Raw genomic sequence first — 19592 nt, 5'->3', positions numbered from 1 at the left:
TCTGACATTACAGTGCTTCTTATATGTGAAAGTCTGTGTTGGGGCTCTATATTGTTTGTATCACCTAGGGTTTAATATTAATTTCAATTTTTATTTTGAAAAAATTTCAGTACTGATTTTCTGTTATTTTAGATGTAATTGACATACAGTAACTGTGCAACTCAATGGGCACACCTTATATACATAGCAGTCTAATACCCAGATTCACATATACATTTCTTTCATGACTTTTTCACGGCAAGGCCCTCTACAAAGTGATTCTATTTCTAACTACTAGTAGCATATAGTAGTTTCCCTATTCATAATATTAACAAAAAATAAATTATAGAATATGATTTTTTTTTTCCTTCTGGCTTCTCCTAGTATACTAGGAAAGAATGGAAACTACTCATCCTTTTTATTCCTAAATAATATTTAATTGGAAACATTTATAGGAGAATCAGTGAACTAACTTTATAAACATCCCAAAGTTAGTTCACCTATTCTACTATAAATGTTTCCATTTTTTTCTTGTGTAAATAAAGTTGCTTATAAATCATAATTTTCTCAGAAAACAAAAAAATATTTTAATGGAAAAAAAGATAATTTAAAGAATTGTTAAAAGTATAGACAAATTAAAAAAAAAAGAAATTAAAATTTCAGGTAACTTGTCAGTAATTGGCCTGCAACAAAAAAAACCAGCATTCTTCAGAAGACGATAACAGAATCCAAAGATTCTGTATCAAAGCATCCAGAATGTCTAGCATACAATAAAGTAAAAAAGAAAAACATTAAAAAGGCAGAAAAATATGACCTATAGTCAAAAGGTAATAAGTATCAATAAAAATAAAAACACACTCTTAGAAGACCTAATGTTAGAATTACCAGACCAGGATTTAAAAATATCTAGATATAAATAAATTGAAAACTACCATAAAAGATGAATATAATGTTTTAATAGATTGAGAATTTCAAGAAAAAAAGGAATTTTTAAAAATGAACAAAATGTAACTCCTAAATCAGAAATATTCAATATTGAAATTGATAATTTATTTATGGGATTATCAGGTTGGACCTACAAAACAAAATGTTAGTAAACACAAAGGCAAGTCAAAAGTATATATGCTAAGTGAAGGTGAGAGAAAAAATAATATGCCATGGACAAGCATTTATATTAGGTTTAGCCTAGGAATGCAAGATTGTTTTGGCAGTTAAAAAATAAATAAATAGAATTCACTAGGCAAAGGAAAAAAAGGGAAAGCTTATTTAATCATCTTAATAGATGTGGAAGAATTCAGTATCTATGATAATAACTAAAAAAAAAAGCATAGAAGATAATTTCCTCAATTTGATAAAAGCTATCCATAAAATATCTACAGCAAATATCACACTTAAGAGTGAAAGGTAAATTTCTGCCCAAGATTGGAAACTAAGAAAAGATGCCTCTTCAGTTTTACTCTGCCATTTGTAGTGGAAGCACTAGCAACTACAATGAATAAAAAGAAACAAATAAATAAGTGAGCTAGTGTGAGAGAGAATGTCATAAAGATTATAATTGAAAAATAAAACTGTCCATTTGTGGATGACAGATTTATACACAGAAAAACCTCCCCCACCAAAAAAAAAACTACAAAAATAAATAAGCTGCCAAATTATAAAATAAAAGTAGCAAGATCACAAGACACATGGTCAATATTAAAAATTAATTGCAGGAAGGTAGAACAAGCTGGTGGCATAAGTAGCTGCATGCTACCTACAACAAAACCAGAAGAAAAGGAGAAATGGATGAAATCAACAATTTCAGAACTTGAAAATCAAAAGATTAGAATGTCAAAATGAACACTGAATCAAGAAAAAAGTAACATATAAATGTCAGGAATCATTGGTTATTGATTCTCTGACCAACTTCCTACAGCTTCTGCAACCAGCACACAAGGGAGGAAGTCTTAAGTTGAAGCAGCACAGTTAGAGCCTCAGATGGGGAGCCTAGCATTGAAGTAGGCAGGGAGCCTGGTGATGAATCAGCAACAGCTAGTGTTCCCAGAAGGGGAGTCCAGATCTATAGTGGTATGACTGGTGCTTCCAGGCAGGAGTCTAATAGTAAATTGGTGACAGCTGGTGCACCCAGGAGGGGAGTGTGATTTTGGATTAGCAGAGCTAGTGCTGCCAGACAAGGAGCCTACTGGTGAAACAGCCACAGCAGGAGCTGTAAGTTGGGGAGGCTGATGTGGGAGTAGCATAGCTGTTACCCTGAGGTGGGGAGCCTGGTGTTATAGCAGTGACATCTAGTGACCCTAGGTGGCGAGCCTAATGGTGAGGTGAAAAACAACAGCTTCCAACAATTTTTAATAATGATAATAAAGAACAAATTCTAGGGAAGATGAAGAAGCTGATCTCCATAATTACCACTGTATAATAGTTAGATGTCCCAGTTTCAAAAACAAAAACAACAACAACAACAACAAAAAATCACAAGGCATATGAAGAAAAAATAGGATGGCTCATTTAAAAGACAAAATAAAGTAACAGAAACTATCCTGGAGGAAGACAGATGATGGACTTACTAGATAAAGACTTTAAAACAACAATATTAAATATACTCAAAAAGCTAAAGCAAAACACAAAGAACTAAAGGGTTTTAAAAAAATGACACAGGAACAAAACAACAATCTCAATAAAGAGATAGAAATATTAAAGACAGAATCAAACAGAAATACTGGAGCTGAAAATACAATAATAGAAATGAAAAATTTGCTGGAGGACCTCAACAGCAGATTTGAACACAACGGGAGAAGAAAGAATGAGCAAACTTGAAGGTAGGGCAGTGAGATTATTGAGTCTGATGATAAAAAAAAAAAAAAAAATGAAGATAAGTGAACAAAGCCTAAAGTACTTGTGACACACCATTAAACAAACAAACAACAACAACAATAAAAACAAAACCCATGTCGTCAAGTCAGTCTTGACTCATACACATTCAGGAACTCCCTAAATAGAAAAGAGAGAAAATGGAGCAAAAAGAATATTTGCAGGAAATAATGTCTGAAAACATTAAAGTTTGATGAAGTTATGAGTTTACACATCCAAAAAGCAAAACAAACTCAAAGAGAGCCATAACGAGACATTCTCAAACTTTCAAAAACCTAATATAAACAGAGAATCTTGAAAGCAGAGATAAGTGAATCCTCACACACAATAGGTCCTCAATAAGATTAAGTGCTGAATTCTCAGAAATCATGGAGGTCAGAAGCCAGTGTGATGATATATCTAAAGTGCTGGGAAAAAAAAAAAAGCCAGTCAATAATTCTGTACCTGGTAAAATTGTCCTTCAAAAGTAGGGGTAAAATTAAGACATTCCCTAATATACGAAAGCTGCAGGAGGTTGTTACCATAAAACCAGCCTTTCAAGAAATGTTAAAGGGAGCCCTTTGAGTTGAAAAGAGGACAATAGATAGCATCTCAAAGACATACGGTATGGATTAAATTATGTCTTCCCATGGTACGGGTTGGAATCCTAACCCCTATAACTGTGGATGTAATCATGATCAGAAATAGGGTTTTCTCAGTTATGTTCATTAGATCATGCACAGGTGGTGTGGGTTTTAAATCTAATCACTTCTGAGTTATAAAGAAAATCTGCGTGGACACAAGTATACACTCAAGAGGGAAGAAAGATTCCATGTGAGGATTTTCTGTACACATAGAAAGCAAGGAATGCTCGAGGCTATTGACAAGGAAGGAACCAGCACAGCTGACACCAAGATTTGGACTGTAAGCCTCCAGAGCTCTGAGAAAATTCGTTATTGCCCCTTGAAGTCACTGACTTAATGCATTTGTGTTATAGCAGCGCTAGGTGAGTAAATCCATGTATGAAGGGGAAAAAGAAAAAAAAAAACTCTAGCAAAGGTAATTTTACTAATAAATATATAGGTCAGTTTTATGGCATTTGTGTGTTGTAACTCTACTTGTTGTGTCTTAACATGGTTTAAAAGAAAAATGCATAAAACCATATATTTTTGCTATTGGATATACAATATATAAAGATGCAATTTGTGACATTAACACAATGGTGAAAGAGCAGTGTAAGAACAGAGTTTTCCTTTGTTAGAGAATATAAATTGCTATCAATTTAAACTAGGTTGCTATTATCTGGGATATTAAATGTAATCGCCATGGTAACCACAAAGAACAACTAAAAATTGTATGCAAAAAGAAATGAGATATTCAAAAGAATTCACTACAGAAAATCAGCTAAACTCAAATGAGGCAGTGTTGGAGGAAAGGAAAGACAAAAAAGGCAGTAAGAGACATAGGAAACATAACAAAATGGCAGAACAAGTCCTTCTTTATTGGTAATGAATTTAAATATAAGTGAAATTAACTCTCTAATTAAAAGGCAAAGATTGGCAGAACAGATAAGAGAACATGATCCACCTATATGCTGTCTCCTAGAGGCCCCTTTCAGAACAAAGAAAATTAATAGGTTGAAGGTAAAAGGATAGAAAAAAATATTTCATGCAAATAACAGAAAAAAAAGTATAAGGGTAGCTATATTAATAAGAGACAAAATAGACTTAAATAGAAACTTATTACTAGAGAAAAGAACATTATATAATCATACATGGTTAATTTATCCAGAAAATATAGCAAGTATAAATTTTTTTTAATAATTTTTATTGTGCTTTAAGTGAAAGTTTACAAATCAAGTCAGTCTCTCACATATAAACTTATACACACCTTACTACATAATCCCATTTACTCTCCCCCTAATAAGTCAGTCTGCTCCCTCCTTCTAGTCTTTCCTTTCATGACCATTTTGCCAGTTTCTAACCTCCCTACCCTCCCGTCTGCCCTCCAGGCAGGAGATGCCAACAAAGTCTCAAGTGTCCACCTGATGCAAGTAGCTCACTCCTCATCAGCAATTCTATCCAACCCATTGACCAGTCCAATCCATGTATGAAGAGTTGGCTTTGGGAATGGTTCCTGTCCTGGGCCAACAAAAGGTTTGGGGGCAATGACCGCCGGGGTCCTTCTAGTCACAGTCAGAGCATTAAGTCTGGCCTTTTTATGAGAATTTGGGGTCTGCATGCCACTTTGCCACTATTCTCCTGCTCCTTCAGGGGTTCTCTGTTGTGTTCCCTGTCAGGGCAGTCATTGGTTGTAGCCAGGTACCATCTAGTTCTTCTGGTCTCAGGCTGATGTAGTCTCTGGTTCATGTGGCTCTTTCTGTCTCTTGGGCTCGTAATTGCCTTGTGTCGTTGGTGTTCTTCATTCTCCTTTGATCCTGGTGTGTGGAGACCGATTGATGCATCTTAGATGGCTGCTTGCTAGTGTTTAAGACCCCAGACGCCACTCTTCAAAGTAGGATGCAGAATGTTTTCTTAATAGATTTTATTATGCCAGTTGACTTAGATGTCCCCTGAAACCATGGTCCCCAGACCTCTGCCCCTGCTAGGCTGGCCTTCAAAGCATTCAGTTTATTCAGGAAACTCCTGCTTTTGGTTTAGTCCAATTGTGCTGACCTCCCCTGTATTGTGTCCTGTCTTTCCCTTCACCTACAGTAGTTCTTATCTACTATCTAACTAGGGAATGTCCCTCCCTCCCTCCTCTCTTAACCATGAAAGAATGTTTTCTTCTCAGTTTAAACTATTTCTCAAGTTCTTATAATAGCGGTCTTATACAATATTTGTCCTTTTGCAACTGACTAATTTCACTCAGCATAATGCCTTTCAGGTTCCTCCATGTTGTGAAATGTTTCACAGGTTCCTCAATGTTCTTTATCCATGCCTTGTATCCCACTGTGTGAATATACCATACTTTATTTATCCATTCATCTGTTGATGGGCACCTTGGTTGCTTCCATCTTTTTGCTACTGTAAACAGTGGTGCAATAAACATGGGTGCACATATATCTGTTTTTGTAAAGGCTCTTATTTCTCTAGGATATATTCCAAGGAGTGGGATCGCTGGGTCGTATGGTAGTTCTATTTCTAGTTTTTTAAGGAAACACCAAATCTATTTCCAAAGTGGTTGTACCATTTTACATTCCCACCAGCAGTGTATAAGTGTTCCAATCTCTCCACATCCTCTCCAACATTTATTATTTTGTGTTTTTGGGGGATTAATGTCAGCCTTTTTTTTTTTTTTTTTATTGGAGTGAGATGGAATCTCATTGCAGTTTTAATTTGCATTTCTCTAATGGCTAATGATCGTGAGCATTTCCTCATGTATCTGTTAACCACCTGAATGTCTTCTTTAATGAAGTGCCTGTTCATATCATTTGTCCAATTTTTAATTGGGTTGTTTTTTCTTTTTGTGGTTGAGTTTTAGCAGAATCTTGTAGATTTTAGAGACCAGGCCGTGGTCAGAGATGTCATACTGAAATTTTTTTCCCAGTCTGTAGGTAGTCTTTTTACTCTTTTGGTGAAGTCTTTAGTTGAGCATAGGTGTTTGATTTTTAGGAGCTCCCAGTTATCTGGTTTCTCTTCATCATTTTTAGTAATGTTTTGTATTCTGTTTATGCTAAAGTCCCTATTTTTTCTTCCATGATCTTTATCATTTTAGACTTTGTGTTTAGGTCTTTGATCCATTTGTAGTTAGTTTTTGTGCATGGTGTGCATTATGGGTCCTGTTTCATTTTTTTTTTTGCAGATGGATATCCAGTTATGCCAGCAGCATTTGTTAAAAAGACTATCTTTTCCCCAATTAACTGACACTGGGCCTTTGTCAAATATCAGCTGCTCATATGTGGTTGGATTTATATCTGGGTTCTCAATTCTGTTCCATTGGTCTTTGTGTCTGTTGTTGTACCAGTACCAGGCTGTTTTGACTATGGTGGCTGTATACTATGTTCTAACATCAGGTAGAGTGAGGCCTCCCACTTTCTTCTTCTTTTTCAGTAATGCTTTACTTATTCTGGGCTTCTTTCCCTTCCATATGAAGTTCGTGATTTGTTTCTCCATCTCATTAAAAAATGTTGTTGGTGTTTGGATCGGAAGTGCATTGTATATATAGATGGCTTTTTGTAGCATAGACATTTTTATAAAGTTAAGTCTTCCTATCCATGAGCAAGGTATGTTTTTCCACTTACGTACGTCCATTTTAGTTTCTTGCAGTAGTACCTTGTAGTTTTCTTTGTATAGGTCTTTTACATCATTCGTAAGATTTATTCCTAAGTATTTTATCTTCTTGGGGGCTATTGTGAATGGTATTGATATAGTCCTCTTCAATTTTCTTTTTGTTAGCATAGAGGAATCCAACTAATTTTTGTATGTTTATCTTGTAACCTGAAACTCTGCTGAACTCTTCTATTAGTTTCAGTAGTTTTCCTGAGGATTCCTTAGGGTTTTCTGTGTGTAAGATCATGTCATCTGCAAATAGAGATAATTTTACTTCTTTTTGCCAGTCTGGATCGTCTTTATTTCTTTGTCTATCCTAATTGCTCTGGCTAGGACTTCCAGTACAATGTTGAATAATAGCGGTGACAAACGGCATCTTTGTCTGGTTCCCGTTCTCAAGGGAAATACTTTCAGGCTCTCTCCATTTAGGATGATGGTGGCTTTTGGCTTTGTATAGATGCCCTTTATTATGTGTTGAGGAACTTTCCTTCTATTCGTATTTTGCTGAGAGTTTTTATCATGAATGGGTGTTGGACTTTGTCAAATGCCTTTTCTGCATCAATTGATAAGATCATGTGGTTTCTGTCTTTTGTTTTATTTATATGGTGGATTACATTAATTGTTTTTCTAATATTGAACCAACCTTGCATAAAAAAAAACTGGTATAAATCCTACTTGGTCATGGTGGATTATTTTTTTGATATGTTGTTGAATTCTATTGGCTAGAGTTTTGCTGAGGATTTTTGCATCTATGTTCATGAGGGATATAGGTCTGTAATTTTCTTTTTTTGTGGTGTCTTTATCTGGTTTTGGTGTCAGGGATATGGTGGCTTCATAGAATGAGTTAGGTAATATTCCATCCTTTTCTATGCTTTGAACAAGTACAAATATATTTGTGCCTAACAACAAAGCCACAAAGTACATGATGAAAATATTGAAAGAATTAAAGGGAGATACAGACAATTCTGTCGTAATAGTTGCAGCCTTCCAAACCTCACTTTCAATAATGGATAGAATATCTGTACAGCAAATTAATAACAAAACAGAGGACTTGAACATCAGTATAAATTACCTAGATCTAAAAGACATGTATTAGACACTCCACCCAATAACTGCAGAACATATATTCTTCTCCAGTGCACATGAATCGTTCTACAGGTTAGACCTATGTTAGACCACAGAAAAAGTCTTGATAAATTTTAAAAGATTGAAATTACACAAAGTATCTTCTGTGACAACAGTGAAATTAAACTAGAAATCAGTCACACGAGGAAAACAGAAAATTTCACAAATATGTGGAAATGAAACATTGTGCTATTAAACAGCTGTGAAAGAGAACTCTAAAACTGAGGCACTTGATGTAACTAAAATGGCTGACCCAAGTCTGAATTGGGCTCCATTTTGTCCTAGGCCCCTGCTTCTGCTTTTTAGAGTATGTGACCCATGACCATACTCTTGACCAAGATAATTTGTCCTGCAAAATTCTGAAGTGGCCCTCCTAGAATGTTGCAGGAAACAGAAGGATCCAGTTCTGAAACACAGGAAACTGTGGCTAAAGTTGAGTACCCCCAGACAATAGAAATTCTTGATAAATGAGTCCTGCAGAGCATGTTGAATGTCAACCAATCAAATGTACCACCATACTCTTTCCCCAGCCTGTACGAAGTTCTGATAAAAGATGTGTGCTTATGCTCTCTCTTTGGAATACCATTTTGAACTTTTATTTTTGGTACTTCCTGATTTACAAATCTTTGCATCTGAAAAAAAAACCTCTTTTTTGATTTTACAGAAACTCTTGTTTCATTTTTGACACAATGACTGAATCAAAGATACCATGTGGAAATTAGAAAATATTTAGAGGCACATGGAAATTAAAACAAACCATATCAAAACCTATGGGATGCAGCAAAAAAGTGCTCAGAGGGAAATTCATAGCTGTAAATACATTAAGAAAGAAGGATTAAATCAATAACCTAGCTTTATACCTTGGAAAACCAAAAAAATTGGAGCAAGCTAAGACCAAATCCATCAGAAGAAAAAAATAAAGATTAGAGCAGAGGTAAATAGAAACAAGACAAAAGAAAATCAACAAAACAAAAAGTTTATTCACAGAAAAGATCAATAAAATTGATAAAACTTCAGCTAGATTGACAAGGAAAGAAAGAGAAGGAACAAATAACTAAAATCAGAAATGCAAGCGGGGACATTACTAACAAATTTACAGAAATTATAAAAGTATATTATGAACAATGCTATGCCAAAAAATTAGATAACCTAGGTGAAATGGATAAATTCCTAGAAATGCACAAACTTTCTAAATTGCCTCAAGAAGAGAAAATATCAATAGGCCCATAACAAGTGAAGAGATCGAATTAGTAATTAAAAACCCCCCAACCAAGAAAAGTCCAGGACCAGATGCTTCACTGGTGAATTCTACCAAACATTTAAAGAAGAGTTAACACCATTCATGCTCAAATTATTCCAGTAAAAAAATAGAAGAGGAGAGATCCTTTTCTAACCCATTCTGTAAGGCCAGTGATACTCTGATGATAAAGACAGCACAAAGGAAGAAAACCATAGGCCAATATCCTTTATAGTTATAGATGCAAACATTAACCTAAGCAAATCAATCAATGTAACACACTACATTAATAGAATGAAGGAAAAGAACCATATGATTGTCTCAATAAACACAGACAAGGCATTTGACAAAATCCAGATGCCCCTTCATGACAAAACAAAAGCCATGCTCAGAAAACAAAGAATATAAGGGAAATCCCTCAACAGGGTAAAGGACATTTATGGAAAACCAACAGCAAACATGATACACGATGGTGAAAGACTGAAAGTTTCCCCTTGAGACCAGGAACAAGACAAGTATGCTCACTTTCATCACTGTTATTCAACTTTCTACAGGAAGTTCTACCCAGAGCAATAATGCAAGAAAAAAATAAAAGGCATTCGCATCTGAAAAAAAACCGAAGTAAAATCATCTTTATTTGCAGATGTCATAATCCTATATATAGAAAACTCTAAAGCGTCCACAAAAAGCTACAAGAGCTAATTGAAGTCAGCAGAGTTGCAGGGTACAATATCAATACACAAAAATCAGTTGGGTTTCTATACATAAGCCGTAAACAATCTGCAAAGCAAATCAAGAAAACAATATAATGTTAGGGTGTAAAAGATTAAAGTGCTTAGGAATAAATTTTAAAAGAGGGGTGAAAGACTTGTACACTGAAACATTGCTATAAAACATTGCTGAAAGAAAACCAAAATAAATCAAAAGACATTCCATGTTCCTAGATTTGAAGACTTAATATTGTTAAAATGCTAATAATACCCAAAATGATCAACAACTCCAATTTGATCCCCATAAAATTTTCATCAGCCTACTTTGCTGAAATGGAAAAGCTGATGCTCAAAGTGCTATGGAATTGTAAGCGGCTCCAAAAAATCAAAATAATCTTGAAAAAGCAGAACAAAGTAGGTTTTGAAATCAGAACTTACTCTTTCTGATTTCAAAACGTACTGTAGAACTACGAAGTACTATAAAATCAGAATAGTGTGGCACCGATATAAAGATACGCATCTAGATCAATGAATTAGATTTGAAGGTTCAGAAATAAACTCATACATCTATGGCCAATTGATTTTTTTCAAGGGTGCCACGTATATTCAATGGTCTTTTAGAGACATGATTCTGTGATAACTGGTCTCCACATGCAAAAGAATAAAGTTGGACCAATGTCTCACACTATGAAAATTAACTCAAAATTGTTCAATAACTAAATATAAGAGCCAAAACCATAATACTCAAAAAAAAAAAAAAAAAATCCCACTAGTGTAGAGTCAATTCCGACTTATTGAGACCCTATGGGGCAGAGTAAAACTGCCCCATAGAGTTTCCAAGGAGCTGCTGGAGGATTTGAACCGCCAGCCTTTTGTTTAGCAGTCACGCTATTAACCACTGCACCACCAGGGCTCCCCAACACTCTTAAAAGATAACATGCAAATGAAACTTAGAAAAACTTGTTATTGATAATGTATTCTTAGATATGACACCAAATATAGGAGCAATTAAAGACAAAATAAATAAATGGAACTTCATCAAAATTGAAAATTTTTATTCATCAAACAGCTTTATCAAGAAAATGAAAAGACAACCCACAGAATGGGAGAAAATATTTGAAACCATAAACTGATTAAGGGTTTAATACTCAGAATATGTAAAGAAGCCCCACAACTTAAAAAGACAAACAACCCAATCAAAAATTGGGCAAAGGACTTGTGTAGGAAACTCGTTGCCCTCAAGTCAATTTTCACTCACAGTGACCCTGTATGGCAGGGTGGAACTACCCAATATGGTTTCCAAAGCTGTAATCGGCACAGAAACAGGCTGCCACATCTTTTCCCGCGAGTGGGCTGGTGGGTTCTAACTGCCAACCTTTCAGTTAGCGCCCCAGCGCTTAACCACCGTGCTGACCAGGTCTCCTTTGACTTGAACAGACATTTCACCAAAGAAGCAATGTAAATTGTCAACAAGCACATGAAAAGATACTCCACGTTTTATCCCAGGTTCTTGCTCAGCATGACTTGTATTGGGCAGTAAACAAAAGACTGAGGTGGGAGAATAAGAAAAGCACTTTTATTTCCTTGTACAAGAAAAAAGAGTCAGTTGGAGCTGATGCTGCCAAGACTGCTCCTCAAGGGAGGGCAGCCAAGTTACTTTTAATGGGTTTACAAGTAGACAGTTCATACAAGTTATGTCAGCAACATTCTTAATCATACTACACAGCCACAATGGGGTTTACATAAAACCTCCAAGCAAAAGCAGGGTTGAAATGCAAAGCTAGTGGGGGAGGAAGGCCAGCAAAGGAAACAGGATTTTTAATGCAACACTGTGGGGGTTCTGTCTCACTCCTGCCATTTCTTTTAGGACTTTGGCCGTTCAGGACCAGGGTCCATTTTAAACTATAGCCCAGCTCAGAATTGTTTTGCATATTTTCGGGGAGGGGCAAATATGGGGCCTAGGCTTTTCATTGTGGCTGTTGATCTCTTGTTGGTTTGTAAATATTTACTAAATGGAAACCCTGGTGGTGTAGTTGTTAAGTGCCATGGCTGCTAACCAAAATGTCAGCAGTTTGAATCCACCAGGCACTTCTTGGAAACTCTATGCGGGCAGTTCTACTCTGTCCTATAGGGTTACTATGAGTCGGAATAGACTAGATGGCAATGGGTTTTTGGTTTATTTACCAAATATTAAAAGAAAAATAGTGGCTTTTATGCCCTGTTTATATGACCGGTTCCCTAAAAGTTTTTTTTTTTTTTCTATTTAACTATACCATAATAGGACGCTATGAGTCGAAATTGACTTGATGGCAGTGGGTATAATAGGAATTAAAGCTACCAAACCCACCCTGACCATTGGACCAATGGGTTTATTTTTGATTCTTACAATGTATAACAATTTAACATTACCTTTTCAGTATTTACTAGCATCATTACTATGAATATCTAAAGGTAAACTTTAAATCCTCAAAGTGTGTTGCCCATGCATTCACCAGGAATGTAAATAAGAAATTGCCAAGTAAACTCACTGCCAGTTGGAAAGGGATCATTTAAACTAATATAGTTGGATCCGCCATGGAAAAACATAGAGCCATAAGGAGCACACAAAGTTTGTCTAGAGGAAACAGAAGGTGTAGAAAAATTTACATGCAACAACCAAATTTTCATTAGAGAATACATGATTAGCAAGATAATACAGGACGGACCTCGCCTGTTGGAGATCCTCAGTTAATCTGTTTAAAACATACGAAGTATTCTTCTTGAGGCCAAGCTGCCTTTCCTTGGTTTACCTATTAACAGTCATGGGTCACCTGAGACAGAAGTGTTGCAAAACTGTTTTTTTAAGAGAACTAATAGGAATTTTAATGCTGTTCTATTTTGCAAAATTATGACTCGAATTAATTTCAGACACTTCTTTGGCTATGATATTTACAACTTCGTTAAGTTTACCAAAAAGAACTTCCAATTCGAGAGTTACAATACCTAAACCCATTAGTTAATTAATTTAAGAGAAAGGGAAATGGTTTTTTATATCTAGAAAATAGGGCCTTAAAACATCAACAATATTCCTTATAAAACTAGTAGTATTCCTTTACTCAGTCTTAAGCAGTTAATTTCTGTTCCATGGTATTCTGTATCAGCCACAGCCTGTGAACCCATCAGCTTCTACATAAAAGTTTTGGGAATCTTGATTCAGTCTGGTCACAGTTCTTTTCATAATCCTAATATAGTCCATCATTTGGTGAGATATTTTGGTCAAATGTTTTCAGCAAATCAGGAAAGTTAAAATTTATCTGCAGATGAAAAATCTTAATATGGCCATGATTAATTTATAAACATAATACTCTTAAAAAATTCAGAACCAAATAGTCAGTTTAATGATTAACTTTATTTTTAAAGGGCTTCAGATATAATAAACTATATAATGATTTTGAGACATAATACCATATAGTCAGGAAATGCCAAGATTATTAAGTCTCTAAATACCTGAACACTGTATATATATATATATTTTTGTTTTGAGTATGTGCGCTATAAAAAGGAAAAGTATATAACCTTAAATTATGACAAATGTCTACTTATTCAACTTAATATCTGAAAATTACCTAAAAGGTAAGTTATTTTAAGCTTGTATACCATAAAACATAATTGTTGAAATGAAGTTTGTTCAAATATTCCAAGTTTTTATTTAAAGTTTACTATTTTTCTTATTTATTTCAATCTAATTTTAGTCCTTAAAGATTCCATCAACCAACTTTGGGAATCACAAATTTTCTGTTCAACTGACCAATCCATTGAGATGGATATAACCTTAAGTCTCTGGCTAGGAGTGGAAACATTTTTCTAGGCCATTCCATGTGTGCCTCATTGTAATTTTTAATTTTTAGAGTTGTTTTAGGATAGAGGAAACTTGTTTAAAGTTGTTTTATGATTGAGATGTCTCCAATTTTGGGTAACTACAGAAAAGCAGTAATTTTTTCTTTTGTCTTAAAAAATCTCTCCACTTAGTTGGAGGCATCTTTCAAAAGCTTCCCTGGACCTATATGACTTCAGACACTGGGGGCTGTGGGAGCCTGATCCCTTATTCTCTTGACCCAGGGAAGACAAGATTGGGTCATCCCAATTCATTTAAATTCATTTACATATGTTTAATTTAGCCTAAGCATTTTGAAGGGTTATCTTACCCAGTAAATACCAAAGCTCTTTAGTGATTTTGTAAAATGAATCCATCAATTCTTGGCTAGGGAGATTGGGGGCTGGGGAAGTCTGATCTTGCCAAGCCCTCACTCTCTTGACTCAACTCACAGGAAAAAAAAGTTTTAGATAAAACTTATGAACTTGCCAGAGACTCAGATGGAGAGAATATTAGACCTTTTGACAAAAACTGAGTATCATGTTAAAGTGCCCTGAAAGGAAAAGACAGGACAACACAAATAGAAAGCTCATTTTCCCAAATGGCCATGGAAATTCCAAATTGTTTTTAGTGTATTTAGTCTAGTGTTTTTAAAAATGAACCCTAAACCAGGGTCTCAGTAGCTAGGGTGGAAATCCTGGCTTATTTATCAAAAATATTAAGTCCTAAGGTTCTATCTTTTGGTTTACTATTTTTTTTTTTAACTTAATTCATTTTGTTGGCTAGAGAACTAGTCTTTCTTATTTTAGACCTTAAGTATATTAGTTTCTTTAATTGGAAAGTATTTTAAAGTAGCTGCTGATGATTTTCATTTAAAATTGTGATTTTTTAATTGAGAAACTATATCATAAAACAGGTACTGAGCTACCACTCCTTCCCGTGAATTTGGCAAAACAGAGCGCCGTTTCCCAGGTTTTCTCTAGTGCTTTAGCCTGTCTTGCAACCACTTTATCCTGTCATTGGATTCTTTAATGCTCATGATGAGCACTAGCGACCACCCTAATAACTTTTACTGATAGACCCGTGCCTGAATTTTGCAGCTTATAGTGACCCAGAGCTCTTTGGAAATAGAATTGTCTCTTTAATGTTTCAAATGCCTGAATCCTTACACTAAACTGCAGTTCACCAAAAGAGTTAGTAAACATCACTCTTAACCAAATGATCAAGCAAAAAAACTGAGATTCTCCTTAATCAAACAACTGGTTTTCAAAACAAATATGCCAAACAAAACTTAAGAAACCATGAGAAAGAGAACAAAAAGAATAAGAAAAGCTCATTTTCCAAGGGCACTCACCCCACTGACATCAAAGGGACATGGAGTGGGAATACATCAGTCCAGGAGATAAGACCTCTTTTTTTTTTTTTTTTTGCTGGCTTTTGTTCTGCTGTCCAGGTCTCCTCAGGGTCGACTAGATTCTTAGTTTTAGAATCCCTGCAGCAACTACACCATTAACTCTTATAGGGTGAAGACACCACAAAGTTTAGTAAAGCAAAAGGAAAAATGTTATTCAGCATATATTTAAAGAAGCAAAAGTAAGAAAGGGACAATCATGCTGCCAGAGCCATGTCTATCCAAGTCTCTGTTCCCAGTTCTTAAGGATGCCTCTTAGTGGGCTGCATTCCAGGATTCCTTGAATGTTGCCCATTCTCAGATTGCACACACTTACACATTCACACAACCTAATCCAGTGCACCAATTTAACAGGTACCTCAGCCTTTTATGCCCTCAATGGTCAATTTCTCCTGCTTCTTGGGACTCTTGTAAGGCCTTACATAGGAATTACCTTGTTACTTACCAAATAAACTCAGATTCTTAATGCCCTCAATGGTCAATTTCACCCGCTTCTTGGGACTCTTGTAAGGCTTTACTCAGGACCTTACCAAACAACCCAGGCAAATTATTGTGTCTCCCACAGAGCCGTTGTTTGGGTCCCAGGGGAATCAGCTTTCAGAGCTGCTCCAAGGTCTCCAGGAGAAATCTCCTGGTGGCGTCAGACATTGGGACTGGCCTGTTTTCCGATCCACCTCAGGAACCAAGCAGATGGCTCCTGGCTGGCTCACCAGAAATGTTACCGGTTGGAAACCCCAGGTTCTTGCTCAGCGTGACTCATATTGGCCAATAAACAAGAGACCGAGGTGGGAGAACAGGAAAGGCGCTTTTATTTTGTTGTACAAGGAAAAGGAGTCATTTGCAGCTGCTGTTGCCAAGACTGCTCCCCAAGAGAAGGGTGAGCAGGCAAGTTACTTTAAGGGATTTACGAGTAGAGAGTTCATACGAGTTATATCAGCAACATTCTTAATCATATTACGCAGGCACAATGGGGTTTACATGTAACCTCCAAGCAAAAGTAGGATTCAGATGCAAAGCTAATGGGGGAGGAAGCCCAGCAAAGGAAACGGGATTTTTAATGCAACACTGTGGGGGCTCTGTCTCAAACGTCTTTAGTCATTGTTGTCGTTAGGTGATGTGGAGTGGATTTCAACACTTAGCAAACCCATGTGACAGAGTAGAACTGACCTGTAGGGTTTTCTAGGCTGTAAGTTTTACAGGGAAAATTACCAGGTCTTTTCTCCTGCGAGGTCGCTGGGTGGGTTTAAACTTCCAAATTTTTTGGTTAGCATCTCAGAGCTTACCATTGACCTACCAGGGCTGCTCTTTGGCTACTAAAAAAAAAAAAATTGGCTACTAGGGAAATGTAAATCAAAATCACAATGAGATACCACTTCACTCACCCTAGGACTGCTATTTTCAGAAAACAGGAAACAAGTGTTGATGAGAATGTGTTGCTGGTAGAATTGTAAAATGGTATAGCTTCTGTGAAAATCATTTTGGAAGCTTCTCATAAAGTTAAACATAGAGTTACCATGTCACCTAACAATTCTACTCCTAGGTATACACCCAAAAGAATTGAAAGCTGGAACACAAGCCAGAGCACAAACTAGAACATTGTGCAATAATGTTCGTTACAGAACTATTCACAATAACCAAAAGGGAAAACAACCTAAATATCCATCAATAGATGAATGGATAAACAAAATATGGCATTTACAAACAATCAGCTATTACTTAGCCATAAAAATAAATGATGTCCTGATACTTGCTATGGCATGATGAATTTTGAAAATATTATGCTGAGTGAAACAAATTAGGCACAAAAGGACAAATATTGTACAAAGCCATTTTTATAAAATGTCCAGAAGAGGCAAATGCACAGAGACCAGGTGGCTTAGTGGCTACCAGAGGCTGGAGGTAGGAAGGAATGGAAGTTATTGCTGAAGGGGTACTGCGTTTCTGTTGGGGGAGATGTAAAATATTTGGAAATGGATAGTCATAATGGAAACCATGGTGGCGTAGTGGTTAAGTGCTATGGCTGCTAACCAAAAGGTTGGAAGTTTGTATCCACCAGGCATTTCTTGGAAACTCTATGGGGGCAGTTGTACTCTGTCCTATAGGATCACTATGAGTTGGAACTGACCCGAATATAATGGGTTTTAATGACAGTATAACGTGGTGAATATAATTAATGTCATTACTGAATTAATTGTACACTAACAAAATTGTTACAGTGGCACATTTTATATACATACTATACCACAATATAATTTTAAAAAATATACATTTTGATAATATAGCATCAAAATTGGAAAATAAAAAATGTATTCACAACAGTATAAAAAAGAATACATGAATGAAAATACACAAAATAACTGAAAAGTCAAAAGTTGCTCAGAGATTTTAAATAAAACGTTTTAAAATTGGGAGATATATTGTGTGCTTTAAGTAAATGTCTCAAAGTTATAAAAATAATATTTTATAAATCCAGTGAAATCCCAATCAGATCTTAAAAGCTTGAATGCATGACCCAGTGTAGATGAAACTTAGAGTGCTGAGTATCATATTCTCCCCAGCTGAGATTAGTGTCAGGGGCTAAACCAATACTGATTCTGAGTAATTCAGGAGCCCTGGTGGCGCAGTTGTTAAGCACTTGGCTGCTAATGGAAAGGTTGGCAGCTCAAACCCACCAACCTGCTCTGCCAGAGAAATACGTGGCAATCTGCTTCCTTAAAGATTTACAGCCTCAGAAACCCTATGGGGCCGTTCTACTCTGTCCTATACTGTCGCTATGAGTTGGAATCAATGGGTTCTGAGTAATTTAGAGAAACTGCAAACTGAATCAAGGGTTTCTACTGGAATGATCAGCTTATGTGTTTGAAACAAATGTGTATGTGGGAGAGCTCTTTTTGGGGGAGGAGGGAGAATTAGAGAGAAGGAGGACTGAGCAATGTTCCATAAATATCCACTGGCCTAAGTATTATTTCTGCTATTCAGTTCCTACATTGTTATCATATTGTTTTCATATCCTTATCCTATTTTAATATAAAAATTGCCTACTTTAATTTTGAATTTGTTTATGCTTTTAATTCTGTCAATTTTTACTTTAAATATTGTGAAGATTTGTAACGAGGTGCAGAAAATTTTTAGTTATTATATCTTCCTTGTACATTCAGTGTCTCTTTTATTATTAATTGAGTATTCATAATATGTATTGTCAAACTTTGCCAACTATCGATATGGCTATGCCAATTTTTTGACTAGTATGTTCATAGTATCTCCACGTTTTACTTCTAAAGTTTTTAGATTAAATATGTCTCTTGTTCACAATAATTAGTTTTTGTCTTTTTTTTAATCTAAGCTGACAGGTTCTTCTCTTTCTTGTTAGCCCTTATCCCTATTTAATTTAAATTCTATATCATCTTTGTGGTTTAGATTTGTCTTTCTCGGGTCATTTTTGTTGCATTTTTTTTTATCATAAGATGTAACTTCTTTCTCCTTTCTTTAAAGTTACGAATTGTTACTGTTATTTTAGGGGTAATGTCAGAAATTGGAATGGGCAGAATTGGAAACCCTGGTGGTGTAGTGGTTAAGTGCTACAGCTGCTAACCAAGAGGTCGGCAGTTCAAATCCACCAGGGGCTCTTTGGAAACTCTATGGGGCAGTTCTAGTCTGTCCTATAGGGTCACTATGAGTCAGAGTCGGCTTGAAGGCAGTGGGTTTTGGTTTTGGTTTTGACAGTCTATATTTACTAAAAATATTTCTACTCTTCCTAGATTATACCAGGAACTTAATATACAGTGTATTTCCTCTTACCTACTTTCCATTCTGACATCTATGATATTGTTATGTAGTATGAATTTATCTTTCAAAAATAATCAAGACATTATTATTTGACATAATCAATATTCATTTTTGTCATTTGCACTTACATTTACAACGTTTTTGCTTTTTAATATGTTCTTGAATCTCTACCTCAGAATAGATAGAGGATTACACATACATTCAAAATAAACCTGGGAAATATTTTCAATTGTGGCTGATCTTTTGGAAATTTAATTTTAATTATCCAAATATTGGCCCAATCTAGATTATATAATTGTTTTTTTCTGTTAAAATTAACCCCTCAGTAAGTATTTTAAAGAAATGTTTCAATGTGGCTTCATTTCTCATCCAT

The sequence above is a fragment of the Loxodonta africana genome, chromosome 20 (assembly GCF_030014295.1).
Source record: "Loxodonta africana isolate mLoxAfr1 chromosome 20, mLoxAfr1.hap2, whole genome shotgun sequence".
Classification (NCBI taxonomy): Eukaryota; Metazoa; Chordata; class Mammalia; order Proboscidea; family Elephantidae; genus Loxodonta; species Loxodonta africana.
The sequence above is the reverse complement of the archived record's forward strand: the minus strand, read 5'-3'. Positions refer to the sequence as shown.